The 16,854-nt window shown below is 47.2% G+C and overlaps 1 protein-coding gene across 4 annotated transcripts in view; it reads left to right on the top strand.

The window, feature by feature from the left end:
• PLAC1 (placenta enriched 1) overlaps positions 1-16,854 on the top strand; it is a 179,562-nt gene that overhangs the window by 122,674 nt on the left and 40,034 nt on the right. The window contains exon 1 of one of the 4 annotated variants that reach the window (XM_032330472.1): positions 15,721-15,780. The exons of the other annotated variants lie outside the window; for them this stretch is intronic. The gene's annotated coding sequence lies outside the window, so the exon portion shown is untranslated. Of the gene's footprint in view, positions 1-15,720; positions 15,781-16,854 lie in introns of those variants that run through there. 4 annotated transcript variants of the gene reach the window in all.

Below are 16,854 nucleotides of genomic sequence, written 5' to 3'. Positions count from 1 at the left end.
ACACCAAGGATCTCACTTCACTGGTGGCCCAATCTTGTTTCTGGTCTTTAGGCCACATTTTATGTAAGAGCTTTAATTCATCTGTTCTTTCTTTCATTCAACAAATATTTTGAGCATCTCCTATGTTCTAGGAAGTACAGTGCTAGGTATTTATCATCATAGACAGGGCTAAAAGAAATTCAAATACATGAATAAGTCCCAGGAATGAAAGGCACAGCATGGGGAATATAGTCGATGACACTGTAAAAGGGCTGTATGGAGACAGATGGCAGCTACTCTTGTGGGGGCACAGCATAAGGCTAGTGTTTAGGGAATCACTATGCCATATACCTGAAACTAACATAACATTGTGTGTCGACTAGACTTCATTTTTTTTAAAAAGAAATTCACATCCAGTTGCAAGAAATATTTTTAGACATGAATTCAACCTTTTACCATCTCCAAAGCTAGAGCTTAATTAAACCGATGGGGCAAAACAGGGCAAGTTCTGGTGAAAGTGTTTCCATAGACTAGAATATGTGGTCCGATAAATATGGTTCAGGGGAAACAGAGCATAATACTTGAAAAGAAGGCCACCTAAGGAAATGGCCTTGGCACAAGGCAGGTGGAAGAACTTGGGAGAAAGCCTGAGCAATCCGTTCTTCCCATCTGTCCTGTCCTCTTTGTCCCCTCGCCCCAAGCCCGGACCCCTGGGAGACGATGGATTGGAGTAGTGCTCCTCTAGACTGCCAGGGCTCCACACACTCTCTGTATGCAGCAAATGCTTTCTCCCACCCCCAGCATAGCTCATGAGGGGCTCGGTGTGAGCACTAAGTTGCCTGAAATGGCGGGCGGGGGGGGGGGTCTTATCAGAGCTAAGGAGGGTCTGCTTCTTGCCGTCTATGCTACAGTTAATCCATTGCCATCTGTCTTTATTTTGCTGACTCACTGCTTTCATTTGGGTTGGCAGTTCTTTTGCTGTTGGCTGCAGTCTTTAACTGTTTACAGAGGGCTGAGATGGATGGAGAATTAGGGGCTTTGCGTTCATTCCCTGGATGAAATCCTACCCAGGTACTGTGGGCCTCTTGTTGAGGGGCTGGGGCCAAGGCCCCTGGATTTTGATGGAGGGTGGAGATTAAGTGTAGGCTAACACATCATTTAGTCTGATTGCAAGGCCAGATTTCTCCCAAGTGCTGCCAAATGAACTGGGAGGTCATGTGAATTGTCTGCCCAAGCACAAGGGAGCACGGTGCCTTTTAATTAGAACAAGGATGAAGGATATTCGGGACCTTGGTCTGTCAAGGAACTTGGAGTGCCCAAATCCTAGACTCCATCCAAGGTTCTCTTTAGACCTCACCTTATCCGCGGGAGCCTTCCCTGAATAAACTTCCATCCAAGCCTTCCTCCAAAGTTTACTTTCCTATGCTTTGAATCTCATCAGCATTTGGTTTCTATTGTGTATGGCCCTGGCTCTGTCATTTGGGAGCCAACCTTTGGCAAGGCTGAGAGAGCCTTTCTTTGTTCCAGTGAAATGTAAGTTCATTAAGATGTGAACGCAAGTAGCCCTTATAGCTCTGAGTGGGATGCGTTAAATCTTTGCTGCTTTAAGTTGAGGAGACCATACAGTTTATCAAACTGGGACACTTTTGAGAGTGAAGGGCTTTGCTATTAATAATAATGCCAGAATATCAGCATTAAACTGGGACCATCCTGGGCAAACCAGTATATACATTCACCCTACCTAAAACATTTAGGTTCCTTTTTGACTTCTTCTGTTCGTACTCTGATTCCCAGGCAGGACTGGTGGACACAAGACTGAGGAGGTAGGTAGACCAAAACCCTCTCTACCTCAGAAATAATGTAGTGCTGACAGAAAGTACCTTAAAAGGGCTAAAACTGATATGGGTTCCACTACAAACCCACAATATCTTCTTATAAGCCATTCTGCTCGATAGCATGGACATGTTGCCACTGAATTCTTGTAGATTTCAAAGGTCAATGGTGGCTTCCCCCAAGTCACCTTCTCCTAGGATCTAACCACCATATAACAAAATGGAGGGGGCTTGTTTATAAAAATTATCCCCTTGAAAAGTTAACATTCCATGGTCCAAACTATCCCAGGGAGATGGCTTCTCCAAGCCATCAACCCTGGAAAGTATTTCATACCAATGGGACACAATTAAAGTGTAACCTCCAGAAATTGGAGCATTCATATACTGCTGGGTGGGGGAATGTAAAATGGTGCAGCCACTTTGCAAAACAGTCTGAAAGCTCTTGATTAAACACAGTTACCATATGACTCAGCAATTCTACTCCGAAGTGTATACCCAAAAGAATTGAAAACAAATGTCCGCACAAAATCTTGTACATGAATGTTCAATAGCATTAGTCATAATAGGTAAAACGCGGAAACCACTCAATGTCCATCAATAGATGAATGGATAAACAAAATGTGGTATATCTACACAATGAAATGTTATTCAGCCATAAGAGGAAGGAAGGACTGATCCACACTACAGCATGGATGAACCTTAAAAACATTATACTGAGTGTGGGGCACCTGGGTGGCTCAGCTGGTTAAGCATCTACCTTCAGCTCAGGTCATGATCCCAGGGTCCTGGGATTGAGCTCTGCGTCTGGCTCCCTGCTCAGCGGGGAGCCTGCTTCTCCCTCTCCCTCTGACCCTCTCCCATTCATGTTCTTGCTCTCTCAAATAAATAAATAAAACCTTAGAAAAATTATGTCATGTGAAAGAAGCCAGTCACAAAAGACAACATCATATAATTCTGTTTTGACAAAATGTTCACAAGAGGCAAATCCATGGAAACAAATATTAGTGGCTGCCTAGCACTGGGGAGGGTGAGGAGTTTGGGGACAGGGGCATGACAGCTAAAGGTACAGGCTTTCTTTTGGGGGTGATGGGAATGTTCTAAAATTGATAGTGATGATGGTGGCACAATTCTGAGAATATACTAAAGCCCACTGAATTATACATTTTAAATGGGTGAATTGTAGGGTATATGGATCATATCTCAACAAAGCTATTAAAAAAAGTAGGCTCCAGGCCTAGGCAAGACTCAAAACCAGCTATCTAGGCTAGATTTGCATTCTTTTAATGATATGGGCACTCTCTTCCAGGCCATTCTTCTCAGGCTTCAGGATTACCAAGCACCAACTTGGGCAAAGGCCGCCTAAGGGCAGACCAGAAGGGAGAAGCCTTGTTGGTATGGACAAGGCTTTGGCATTTGCTTGATTAACCTTTAGAAAAACACCCAACACAAAGTGACAGGGTCCAATAATATTTAACAGGAAAGGACCTGAGAGCGTGTGCACTCTCACGCTCCCTGTAGAGATGCTCAGAAAGAGACAGGGACTTGCCCAAGTCTCACCGAGTCAGCAGCAGAACAGGGACCAACACCCAGTGCTCCTCTCTCTCTGTGCTCTTTCTCCTGCCCTGGCTTCTCCACCGTCTGCCCTTCCCTTCCCTTCCCCAAAGCAGCCTCCCCACTTGGCCCTTCCTGCTGAAATCCAGGAGGGGAGAAGTCTGAGCATCCAAGCTCACAATCAGGGTGAATTTACGATTTGGGAAGTATGGTACAACTATGGAAGTATGGTTGACTAAAGAGCAGGTCAGGAAATCAGCATTATAGGTCTCCCAGTATCAGGATGTGGACAGAGTACAGGATTTGACCCCTGGTACAAGTAAATTTGTGGAATAATCACATGCTTCTCTTTATACTGTATTTGGCAGTATTAGAAGAGAAAAATAATATTCATCTTAGGAAAACCTTGGTAACTGCAAATTTGCTGGCAACCTTATTTCCTCTTGCTTTCTTGGAAGAAACCAAACGAAAAAGCAGCTGTACAAATTAGCCCTGACCAGCAGGCTCAGGACCAAAACAAAACAAAACAAAACAAAGCCAAAAACAAATCAGGCTAAATATTTAAATCAGAATGGAAACTATATCCAACTATACGCCTACTGGAGCCCTTGAAACTGCTAATCTCCACTTGATTATTGACAACATCCTCTTTCTAAGAGGTCAGGACAAAGCTGGGGACAGTGTCACCGAAACTGATCAGCAGTTTTCCGAGCCCATTCATCTGCACTCACAGACTTTTCTGATAGCCCTAATAGAAGCAAAACTATGTATCCCGCCTGTGAGAGGCCGATTAGTCCCCCAGTGAAAAGAAGCTCTACTTCATAGATCGTCAGTTAACAGATGCCAGATGACAGGCACAGCACTGGTGCTGGAGGAAGACATAAGAGAGCTGGAAGACATGATGCCTGGCCAACAGCTCCAGAATAAGACAGGTCATGGCCAAGGGCAAGGGCAAGGGCAAGGGCAAAGGGCAATAACAAAGCCAAGGAGGTAGGAGAATTTATATATGTTGATTAACAGTCAGGGGACCAGTCTTTCTGGAATAGAGATTTCTTTGAAGGAGGTTAGGGGATATTTGGTTGGAAAAGAAAGTTGGAGACAGATTGTGGGGCAACATAGAGTTGGAGGTAAGTGGCCAGATGAAAATGACATCGGGGCATCTTCTCTTCATTCTCTCCCCAGCTCTAGGTTAGGTGCCCTCCTCTAGGCTCCCATAGTCCCCAGGCCCTGGTCTAGCACTTTTCAGACTTCTCTGTCATTCCTTGCCTCCTTGGCCCTCTTCCCCTTGAACTGTTTTTCTTGTGGAAAGAGCTTGTGTCTGGTCAGCACTCAGGAAATGTCTATTGATGGGCTGAGGCCGGACGGCATGAGATGGGATATAAGGTTACATCTCTGGAAGAGCCATCTGGGAGAGGAGACTGGTAAGGAAGGTGGTGGCCTAGTGGACACAGGAGGAAATTCGACTCCATGCAGTAGCTGGGGTGACAGAGAAGAAGGGAGGATGTCACATGCACTTTGAGGGCAGAACGGACAGGCCTGCGGAACCCTATTGAACACCAACCTGAGGAAATAAAACAAAATGGCTGCTGAAATGGAGTAGGTTGCCCACGAGGTAGTGTGGTGGGGCCTGAACACCACGGTGGGATTAACCGGCCCCTGCTTCTCCCTGGTGAGCAACTGGTCCCAGACCCAGCTGTCTAGGGGGCCCCTGACCCTTCTGTTCTTTTCACATGTGCGGGGTCCCCAGGGAGCTCATGCTGACCAGTAGGGTGAGGGTCCAGGGAGAGGAGCCAGCGTTTGGCCGTCTTGATGCTCTGGTCTCAGCTCAGCTCCCGCCACCTGGAGGCGTCACACAGAGCAGTGCCAAACAGAGACGCGAGAGCGTCCTTCCCCTAGGCGTGCTGGTTTCGTTCCACCTCGGTCTCTTGGGAAAGGGGGGAGGGGTGCGAGAGACCATGGAACTTTTCAAAATCCCGTTTTCCAAAAGCTAAATCAGATTCATTCTGTGTCTCCTACACAGACTGCGTGAGTCCGGGTAATGTAAACACTGTGAGGCCACAGCCGCCTGCCAGCTGCGATGCTGAAGCCCATTTTGGGGGGCATGAAAAAACCTGTCTGTAACGATCACAGACGAGAAGTGTTAGCTAATGAATGGTCCCTGCTGAGTCCAGAGCCCAGCTGAGTTATTTCAGTCTTGGGCCTTAGCAGAGATTTTTATTGGGTAACAAATCTCAAATGCTTCAGTCACCCTCTAGACCCCAGATTGGAGCCGGCCCTTCAATCCCCCCAAAACTAATGCACTCCAGGGACATTCCTGGTCACAGCTCAAGAATCTCAGCATTTGGAGTGTTGGGTGATTGCTCCAGGAGGGCATGGCGTGGGCTTAATAATCCCATGAGCCCCCTCTTAGGCTCCCTGGGGCAGCGTGGACAGCGGTGTTTCCCAAGAGCAGGGCTGTCGATGACTTCCCCAAGGGCCAATCAGCTTTGAGTGGCCTGACTGACAAACCGTTGGCTTTGAGTTGGACACTGCTGTTTCTGCTGGGCCTCAGCCTAGTCCTCTGGTTCTTGCTGGCACTCTTCCTACTGTTCTCATTCCTCCAGCATGGGCTCAGGTCAGGGCCAAGGCCACAGGGCCAGCAGAACACCAGCTTGAAGGAGAGGGGGCTAGGGCCCAGCCATTTTGTGGGACGTTGGCCTAGTGTGTGGGCACCTCGTAGCCATACCCTCTAGCTGATCTGAGATAGAAGCACCTAGCTATGAGTCCCCGAATGTGCATACCGTCTCAGAGATGTCTGTGAATTAGAGACACACTGAAAGAGAAGAAAATACTAAACCCAAGCCAATGAGTTTTTTATTGTGGTAAAATGCAAATAACACAGAACTTACCATTTTAACTATTTTAAAAGTGCACAGGTCAGTGGCATTTCATGTATTCCCAGTGTTGTGCCATCATCACTTCTGTCTAGTTCTGGAACATTTTCGTCACCAAAGGAGACCCCATACCCATTAAGCCGTTGTTCCCCATCTCTCTCACCCCCGAGCTCCTGGCAACCACCAGTCTGCTTTGTGCCTCTATGGATTTAAGTATTCTGGATATCTTATTGAAGTGGACTCACACAGAAGGCCTGAGGGTTCAGTCAGTCAAGCACCCGACTCTTGATTTTGGCTTGGGTCATGATCTCAGGGCTGTGGGATCGAGCCCTGCGTCTGGCTCTGTGCTCAGCGGGGAGTCTGCTTGGGATTCTCTCCCTCTCCCTTTGCCCTGCCCCCCGGCCCTGCTCTCTCTCCCTCTCAAATACATAAAACAATCTCAATGGACTCCTACAAAACGTGGCCTTTGGCGTCAAGCCAGCATTGTTCTGAGTACCTGCAGACGTGCTCGTCACTATAATAGGCGTGGGGGTTCAGCCTCCGCTGCCCGCCAGGTAGCAGCAGCTACCATGTCCTGCTGAAGCCACACTACATTTCTTGGAAGTCGGTAAGAGTATGTCTCCATTTTAAAAGCAAATAGTCTGAGGCTCCGAGAACTTGAGTAACTTAGCCAAGGATGCACTAGGGGTTAAGATGCCGACTTAAGTCCTTCCGTTATTTATCATGTATTTAACCCAACTCAGAGCCCATCTACGTCCTTCGAGCCAACATACTGCCTTTGTGGCATGTCTTTCCTGCCCTTAAATCCCCTCTGTGACAGACCCCATCTGCAGGGGAGTAATTTCCTGAGGCCCTTGTTAAAATACCTACGTGCTGCTGGGGATATGAGCCCTGCAAGAGCACCCCTGGTGTTCACACGCCCCTGGACACACCCAGAGTCCTCCTCCATTCCCAGAGCACTGAATAGAACTCCACCCTCTCTCGCCCACTCCTGAGAGCATATGGGAATGTTGGTGAGAGTTATTTCTAGAGCAACCCTTGAATCTGCTGGAGTTTATTTGTTTAAGTAAATCATACACAAGCTCTGGTATTTGATTATCAGAAACAAGTAACAACTGATCGTCAGACCCTGGAGTGTCCTGACATCAAAGATGAGAGCCTCTGGTCCAGAGACTTCCTCTTCATGACCCATCCGGAGGCCCCAGAGAGAGCAAACTCGGCTCAGCGGGATCCCGTTTGCAGGTGAATCCCTGGATGGGTCAGCTTCCCCCTGGGAACTCGCGCCCTCGTTTCAAACAAAGGTCTGGAATGGACTTCATTAGGCAGCCTTGGAGTCAGTGCCCCTGAAGTCTGGACGTTTGAACAGTAATTCTGGCCTCATTGGACAGGGACCCTCATGTCCCAAACGTGTGTGCAAGCAACAGCCAGGGGCCTGACCTGAGGTCTGCAGCAGAAGTCGGAGAAACTGAAAGGGGAAATGGGAGTTGTTCTGCTGTTTCACAGGCTCCACGATGTGTGTGCAAAAGCTCCACCACTGGGCGTGGCACCCTGGAAAGTTCAATGGAACTGAAAGAGACAAATATTGATACTCAACAGTCCGCTTCTCCAATGATAATGGTGCTGCTTAAATTCAAATGAGCGGAACAGATGTTCCTCATGTGTTATGAATTGAAAATCATTCCTTCATGTGGGATCAGTTAAAATCAAGCTTGAGACTTAGTGTATGTTTAATATAAAAACTCTCAATAAAGAGACGTTGGAGGCAAAACCCAAGCGAGGGCATGCTCCATTCATCTGTGCAAATAATCAGCTAGTCAGCGTTTGCCTGGAAGGCGTCCAGGGTGGAAACGTATGATGGTGGCCGTCACCGGGAATGCAGGTGGTAATGAGAGAAATGTTCTTCGCCATCAAATCTGACCAGAGCTCAGCATGCATGGTTTTTCTCAGCGTAAGTGGGACTTAGAGCGTGGCACTAAGGTGAGCCCTGGAGGGAGAGAGAGAGAGAGAGAGAGAGAGAGAGAGAAAAGGAAATAACAATTCTTTTGACATTTCATATACATCAGAAAAATGTTCAAGAGATGGGCTTTTAGAAATAAACGAAACTATCCCACAGAATAGTTAATTTCAACTGGAACCAGCCCCGCCCAGATACTGGGGTGGGTGTGATAAGACAACTTTGCCATAGTCTCTCTGCTATCAGGACCCACGGAAGAACTGAACATCAGAGCCAGAAGACAAGAGACTCTCATTTCATGGATGAGGCGACAGACACAGGAATCTCTTCAATGTGCCCTTGGGGGTCACACAGTGAATCTGTCCACAGGCAGAGCTGAGACGGGAGCCTTGCCTTTCAGGACTCCACTCTGGGAGCCCACTCAGTGAAACGGACAGAAATCAAAACGGAACATAAAAACATCATTTCCCTTTCACAATAATGGCAAAAAATGAGAATCTTCCAAGAAAAGAAAAGAAAAAAAAAAGAAAAGAATTGGCATGCCCTTTCATTCCACAGCACAGGCTAACAGCCCTTTTTGTTTTAAAGAATTGGTGGAGTAAAATCGTCACCTGATCCCAAAGAAAAGAAACAGAACAGGCAGCCACAAAGAAACTCTTAATGAAGCCAGGATAGGACCGAAGGCATTGGGACGCTACCCTATAAGGCCAGGCAGGAAAGATCAGAGCAATTTCAAATAGGCCAATTTCTGGCTTAAAAATAAAAGTAACGATAGTAATAATAAATCTCATTTCATTCTCACAACCCCCCTATGACCACTTTTCAGATGGAGAAACTGAGGCTCAGCGGGGTTAAGTCAAAGAGCTGGTCAGGGTGAAACTCACCCTCCAATCGGATCTCCCTTAATCCCAGAACATGGAAACATGCCCCCAACCTGCCTCCTGTCATTGTGATGGATCTGTTGCTTGAGACTCTGCCTCTGGCAGTAAGAAGATCTGGAAAAAGTGATCTTTTCAAGCATTCATTCCTGTTGACTGGAAAGAACGAACTGGAAAGAGAGACCCTGGGACCAGGGGACCAGTTGGGGGTCTGAACCAGTGAGAGGAAATGAAAGGACAGGATTTTGTGAAATTGCTGGAAGGAAAAACAGACAGGCTCTGAAGATATATGGGATCCTACTGGATCAGACTTCGCTTTTTTTCATTTAGGACATCATGGAAATCTTTCCATGACAGGATGTACAGATCTGTCTTACCGTTTTTTTTTTGTGACTGCTCAGGGTTCTGTTTCGCAGGAGCTCCGTAGTTATAAATGCTATTTTGGCGAACGTTCTGGAGGTCCATCCATCTTTGCATCCTGTTACATACACAGGATCTGTTCCAAGCAGTGGAACTTCCAGGCTGAAGGAAACAAGTTTTAAATTTTGATCAACTTTTTGGGGACGATTTTTCAGAGTGGAGATGATTCATATTTTCAAATGGGGGGGGGGAATCCTTCCTTGGTCGTGTTAGGGAATGACAGAGCAGAAATAAATGGGTTCATTGCCATTCAAACGTGTAATCAGAAAGCACGGGGCCTTCCATACGTTTCTGAACAAACTTCAATGTTGTTGCAGCTAATGACAGGAAGAAAGGGAGCAGCAGGCATGGGAACCCTTTTCTAATGCTGGTGATCTGGTAACTCGTTTTTTTCCTTCCTTAAAGGAAGGGGGACTGAGCAGCTGGGGGGTTGTATCTGTCATTGACAACTGAATGGAAGACCGTTTTCAGACATAACAGCAACGTGACTTCATTTGTAGTTTTGAGAAGACCAGCTACTGTTTTTAGACAGGGAATCCAAATAACTTCTTCTATTTTTTTTAAAGATTTTATTTATTTATTTGACAGAGAAAGAGACACAGTGAGAGAGGGAACACAAGCAGGGGGAGTGGGAGAGGGAGAAGCAGGCTTCCCGCTGAGCAGGAAGCCTAATGTGGGGCTCAATCCCAGGACCGTGGGATCATGACCTGAGCCAAAGGCAGATGCTTAATGACTGAGCCACCCAGACACCCCTCCAAATAACTTCTTAAAAATATCTCCCAAAGGGAAGAGAGGGTAAATTTGAGTGTTATTTTAAATATAATATTCTCCCACCCCCCACCCAATGACATTTCGAGCCGCTGCTAGTAGAGTCTGTCCTGAGTGGCAAAGTCTCAGCCCTCACTGCCTCTGGCCAAGAAGCTGCCTGGTCCTGGTGCCCAGATCCTGGGCATCGTGAAGCAAGTAGGAAGTGGACAGGGGAAGGATGTGGCTGAGGGCTTGCTCTCTCTCTCTCTCAGATAGACAAGGAGCTACAAATGCCAAAAGATTTTAGGAAGAGACCTCTGCGAAGAGACACTAAGCCTACGTTTTGAATTTTCGCAGACTGGACTAGTTAGCAGAACACTGCCAGTTGGTTCATCCACTCAGTGGACATTTGTTGAGTATCTACTACATGCCAGGCACTATGAGAGGCACTGGGAGCACAGTGGTGAACAAAACAAAAGTGGCCCTGACTTCATGGAGACTTACTGTGTCACAGAAGAGATGAGTCATAGGCAAACACACAGATAAACACGTAGCCACAAATGGTAGGGAATGCTTAAATCAGAAAAAAAAAAAAAGGTTCTGTGAAAGAGAAAAATATAGATAGGGCCTGGGCTGAGGAGTCAAGATGGCCTCACCAAGGTAGGCGGACATTTAAAGTGAGTCAGGCATGAAGAGAGGGGACCAGTTGCTTAAAAAGCCCAGAGGAGAGACTTTAAGACTAAGGGAAACATGTGTGCAAGTTCTTTGGGGACTCAGACTCTTAGGGCTACTGGTCGGGCAGGGGTCTCCCTGGGAGGTGCTCCACTTTTGCTTCCCAGTGGGCAAACCAGAGTGCTCTAGGCCTTGTGGTTGCCCAGAAGCCCAGAGGCCTGGGTGTGTTCCAGAGACCAACCTAGAAAAGTTGCCCCATGACAGTCCAAGGTAACAGCCTGTGTGTGGGTTCACCCAGTTCGATAAGGGGAGCTTTCCCAGTATACCCAGACCCCAGCGCCTCAGAGAATCATGACCCAGTGACTTCCGTTCCTGCTCCTGGCTTTCCACCAGCACGCCATGCCTGCGCGCTGAAGACCTGGGCTCCACCTCGTTAGGGTTAAAGACCGAGGCAGCTCTGGCCTTCAGGGAAAGAACAAGCAGCAACGGGGAGAGCGGAGAGCAGTAACCAGAGCCAAGGAAGCAGCCCCTGCCAACAACTTCCGTTCCTTCTCTTTCCGGCGACATGGCTGCCCCCGGGAGCCCCGGGTGACTGTTTATGGTGATCTGTTTGTTTCGCAATTGACAAAGAAGGAGGGAGCCCTTTCTGACATTTTTGCCCAGAGGCCCCAGATTTTTCAGTATGAAACTGCCAAATACGCAACTTTGGGTGGATATTTGGCTGAATCACTTTGAAGGGCCTGTCAGTGCCTAAAATGGAAATTGTTAGAAAGCAGAGGCAGTTGGTTGCCAGCAACCATGAAATGGTAATGACCAAATCATTTATTTTTGCAACGAAATGTCATCCCCTAACACTACAAAGGCAGGGTTTTTTTCTCGTTTGCAAGTCCTGACTACCTATGAAAAAAAAAAAAAAACCTTCTAGGGTGGTTCTGTGGGCCACGCACATGTGCACGCATGCCCAGTCGCTCTCCCACCTTCCGCCTTCCCACCCAACCAAGCCTCCGCCGTGTTCCTGGAGGCCAGCTGCAGGCTGGGATGAATTAAGAGGTTGGCCAATTGTGAGAGGTAATCAGGCTGTAGCCACCCTATAAAATGAGGGGGGAGTTCATTTGGTTATTTATAAGATGCTGTGTGGCCAACTTTACCACATGGCAAAGCCAAGGAGGCAGTCATAGACTAACCAAACAGCATGACGCGGGTCTTTTAACAGCCTGTTCGGGTTTAGCTAGAGGAGACCTGACACGTCATAAGGTTTCTATCTGCTCAGTAGCAGGCAGAGCAGGCAAGAGCTCTAATTCTGTATCTTTTATTTTTAAACTCTGGTACTTTCTTCTGAGTTTAGGAGGAAGAGGCTGGAAAATACATTGTGGGCTCACACTGGGAAATGAAAAAGGATCTGCTGTTTCTTTGAACACAGCCATTAAGACACTGTTCCTTACAGCCAGTTTCTGGCGGCTTTGACCACAGACAAAGCTCCAGGTCCTTGTTTTACATTTTTCCATATTAACTCTTGCGTTAGGATGCACGAAAACTTCTACTACCATAAGATTTATTTTTTTTAAGATTTTATTTATTTGACAGACAGAGATCACAAGTAGGCAGAGCTGGGGGGGGGCCGCAGGGTGGAAGCAGGCTCCCTGCCGAGCAGAGAGCAGGATGTGGGGCTCGATCCCAGGACCCTGAAATCATGACCAGAGCCAAAGGCAGAGGCCTAACCCACTGAGCCACTCAGGTGCGCCACTACCATAAGATTTATTTTAAAAGAAGACTTTGTAAGCCCTTTGGTTGAAAATATTTCAATAATGTCTGCACATTCATAACTGTGAAGTAAAGTGGTTCCACTTGGCTTTCTCTGGAGTCGGCTTTGAGATCACGGTCATTAGTCTGCAATGACCAGCTTCTTTTTCAACAGACGTGGTTTTCCTCAAAGCCCTCTGTGATTGTTGGTGTGGGGTCCATTTTGTCAGTAGGTCTTGTGTGAAGTTATGGGGACATTGCCATTTAGCTGTGGTCCTTGGTCGTCTGAATGGGGCAGTCCCTTGTTATGTCACTGCATTAGCCGCCCACGTTTGTGGAATCCCTCTTATGCAAGGGGTTATAGCTCTGGTGTGTGGGTGAATCCCTCCTTCCAATTCCTTCATAGGGTGGGCTCCAGGGGGAATTATAAAGTAAGGTGACTCTGTCATTTCTGTCCCTTTCCCAAACTTTTAAGAGCCAGCTACCTCTCAGTCTGCAGGCATTCCATCCCACTCTCTCAGCTCCAGTCCCTTTATCTGCAACAGGAAGGACTTTGATGATGCTCTAAGTTCTCCCCGAACTCTGACATTTGACAAGTCTAATGGATATACAAGCTCAAAGGAATGTGGTAATTTTCCAACACTTTCTTTGGTGTGGGGAAACCCATCTTATAGAATGATCTTTCCCTATGTTGCCCTTGTAAGAGGAAAACATGACTCATTTCCAGTGTCGTGGAGTCAACACTTGGCAGCTCTGCAAGAGGAAGCCCTTTTCCCTGTAGAAGGGGGCACAGAATGCCATGGAAACCAGGCCAGGCAGCTGCACCTGACCAGGGATGCAGACACATGAGGCAGGTGGCATGGGCAGTCCCTTATAGGTGCCAGAATCATCCATACCATCGAGGTCCTCCCATGAAACTGGCCCACTCAGAAGCATGATAGTTCAGAGCTGAGCTCTGGGTCTGAAGATCTGCTCCCCTGCTTACCAGTGCTTTAACCTTGAACAAGTTAATGAAGCTCTGATGTACCTCAGTTTCCTAATCTGTAAAGCTTGAATAAGAATTGTACTGTTGTGAGGATGAAATGAGATCAAACGAGCGTGTAAATTGCTTCAAACGATGTCTAGCACATACTGAATAAATGTTCAAATGGTAACCGTCTTCATCATTGGGCGCACATGTCCAGATGTGGACCCAGGAGCAGAGAGGGTGACATTATACTAGGCTTTTCTCTCTCATGTGTCTGAGACTCTCTGTGCTCTAGGACAACTTCTGTGAGATGTCTGATGTGGAATAAGTGACTTCTTCCTTTCTGCAGAGCTAACTGTCCAACAGCTAGTCAGTCTGTCCCAGCCTCAATCCCCCTAAGATCACAAGTCTGTGATAACAACAAGAAGGGTGGCAAGCGATCTGAGGAGAGGGAAGTGTGGTCACCGAAACCCAAGCACTAGCCTCCTTTGCCTGTGGAAGATTCATCAGAACTCGGGCATGAAGGTTCTTGGAATTGACAAAGGATCTTTCAGAAAGGAGTGTTCCCTGGGGGTTCTCCATGTCTGCAGAGGTCCAAACAAGAGAGAGCAGACTGTGCTTAGACCCAGGAAAGACATTTAGATGTGGACGTTTATCTCTAGATGGATAAAATGCTGGGCTGGGCTCCCAAAATTGGCCATGTAGTGTCTTCCCCAGGTAATTTCGGAAAAGAATAGATGGTCATCTGTCCTAGATTGTCTCATAGACCGTAGAATGTCGCAGCAGGGAAAAGCCTTATGGGTCCTTTATCCCAGCTTGATTTTAAGCCTGAGAATGCTAAGAGCCGGAGAGCGGGGACAGTCACCCTGTAGACACATATAGCTGACTACTGGCAGGACCAGGACCTTAAGTCGTAGGCCAACAGGTCATGCCATGGCACCATACTGGTCTCTTTAAGTCCTCAAGCTGTTGTCCCTACTGGTTCTGGAATGCTCTATAGTACCAACATACTAAAATGTAATTGAGGCCCACCCAGGAGGATGCGAAGTCCTGAGCAGTGCCTAATTTTCAGGAACTCCAATGTATCCCACCCGACTTGGGAGCTCTGGCCGTCAGAGCATTTCAGCCAAGCCTTCTCACTCAACTAACTGGTCTTCTAAGCTTACCATTTGAAAGCAGCTGTGGTTAAAGCAGAGCTTGCTGACTCAGCCCATGGAGTAAGGATGACTAAACACAAGAATTTCCTGTTTGGGGGGGGGGGTGGAAAATATCTTTCAAATGCATTTGTTTCAGGGAACCATTCTGATCAGTCAGGACCCAGCCCACCGTGGGCCCATGAGGAAAAGCAGCAGGCTGTCCCCGCTCAGCACCAACCCAGGATTTGCAGATGTTTCCTTTCTTTTTGCTAAACAACACTGTGGCTGTCTCGGCACCATTTTGGTCTGGCCTGCATTCACACAGAGCTTTATCTGCCAATTGGTACAGCCCAAAGCCAAGGGGAGCGGATGTCTCCCCTGACCGGAGGGGCCTTTCACATTCCCCTGCTTGGAGGCCTTCCCCCCAGGGGTGAATGGGGCTGATCTGCTTTATCTCAAGACGGCTTCAATTCTGAGCCCACCTTGAACTCAAAAGAGAGGTTCATTTATGCTGACTGATCAGAAAACAGTGTGGGCTGGCTTCCATCTCCAGGGTGCACTCTGGGGAGTTTGCAATCTGGAGTAAAGTCATCATTTTCAGGTCTAAATACCACACAGACATTGGACAACTTTAGGAAACGAACATTGACCTTCAGTTGGATTGCTCACCAGCTTAAGGCATTAATTCAGTGAAGCTAAAATTTGGATAAATATTTCAAGGCTCTTGGCTGGGAAGGAGTCTGCCTTGCTCAATTAGAAAGTTGGAGACACCTGGTGCATTTGGGGGCGACACATTTTTACAACTTGCAAATTAGAAAGGGGGGCGGGGAAAGAGGGAGAGCGAAGTCGTCGGCCATCTTCTCAAAGCAATACACAACTCCAACAGTTCCGACATAGAGGAGTCCATAGAGGGGTCGACTCAGAGGGGCTGCTCATCTTCTTTCTCCATCCCCAGCTACGCATTCACAAGGAGGAAACAGAGCCGACTGCCTTGGAGGTCTCAAGGAGGGTCAAGGATATATTTTTCTTAAGTGAGTAACAATTTCTTATTCCAGTGGGGGGAATGTTCTGGGACAGGGCAACGTGGAGTAATGGAAAGCCAACTTGAGGGAGGGGGAAAGGAAGAGAGAGAGAGAGAGTGCCCCAGTTCCTTGCCACCTGGTCGTGTGGGCTTGGAAGCATTATTTTCCTCTTTCCAAGCCTGTTTCAGATCCTGTAAGCACTTAAGGTACATAAAGTGCCTGGGAATAATATGGCCTCAATAAATGTTTTCTAAATTTCTGAATTGCTAATGGTTATGAATTCTTCTGTTGTCCAACACTCTCAGTGAATACGATATTCTTGTACTCACTCTCTCATTGAAATCTGGCAAGATGCATGTGACATAAGCAGGGTAAGGATTGTTACCTGTCTGAGAGAGGGAAGTGAGGCTCGGGGAGAGGTAAGGAGGCTATACACACAGGAACAAGGGCTCTGGGTCCACTATTCCTTCGAAGGTACTACACCACGTCTCATTTTCAAGTGCAAAGGTTTTTAAAGGATAAAGTGCTATAGGATCCATGTGTCAGGTCTATGCCTTACAACTAAGCACCATTTGTACAAGGGCTCAAACACTGGCAATGGCTTCAGATGAAGCGGTATCGGGCTGTGACTAACAATAGTATTGAAGATTACAGTAAGACCTTGTCTATTCAGAATGCAAGAGGCCAGGGGAAGTGGCCTTGGAATGACTTGGGTTGGGATTATCTACTATTTTTGTAAAAGAACAATATGACCCCTGGTTGGCAGGGAACAAACACTTGCTATTTGGAATAACATGGGTCAGAGTTAATTAAGAAGTTGATTGTAGACTCAGGTGAGGGAGCCAATATATACTTCATCTGCCCTCATTGGGTACCTGGCGTCTCACGGAGCCATCAGTTGCTTAACAGGAGTAGCCTTGTGGGCTGAATGTTCTTTGGCTTTCCGTAGGTCTTAGAACTCTTGACTCATGGTGCTGAGTGGGACCATTATAGGTCATGTAGTCCAATCTCCATCTTGCGAGGCCATTCTTATATGCTGAGTGGCTACTCTGGTAATGAAAAACAAAAACAAAAACAAAAAAC

The sequence above is a fragment of the Mustela erminea genome, chromosome X, assembly GCF_009829155.1.
Source record: "Mustela erminea isolate mMusErm1 chromosome X, mMusErm1.Pri, whole genome shotgun sequence".
Taxonomy (NCBI): domain Eukaryota; kingdom Metazoa; phylum Chordata; class Mammalia; order Carnivora; family Mustelidae; genus Mustela; species Mustela erminea.
Note: the sequence above shows the minus strand (reverse complement) of the source record. Positions and strands in the feature narration are given on the sequence as shown.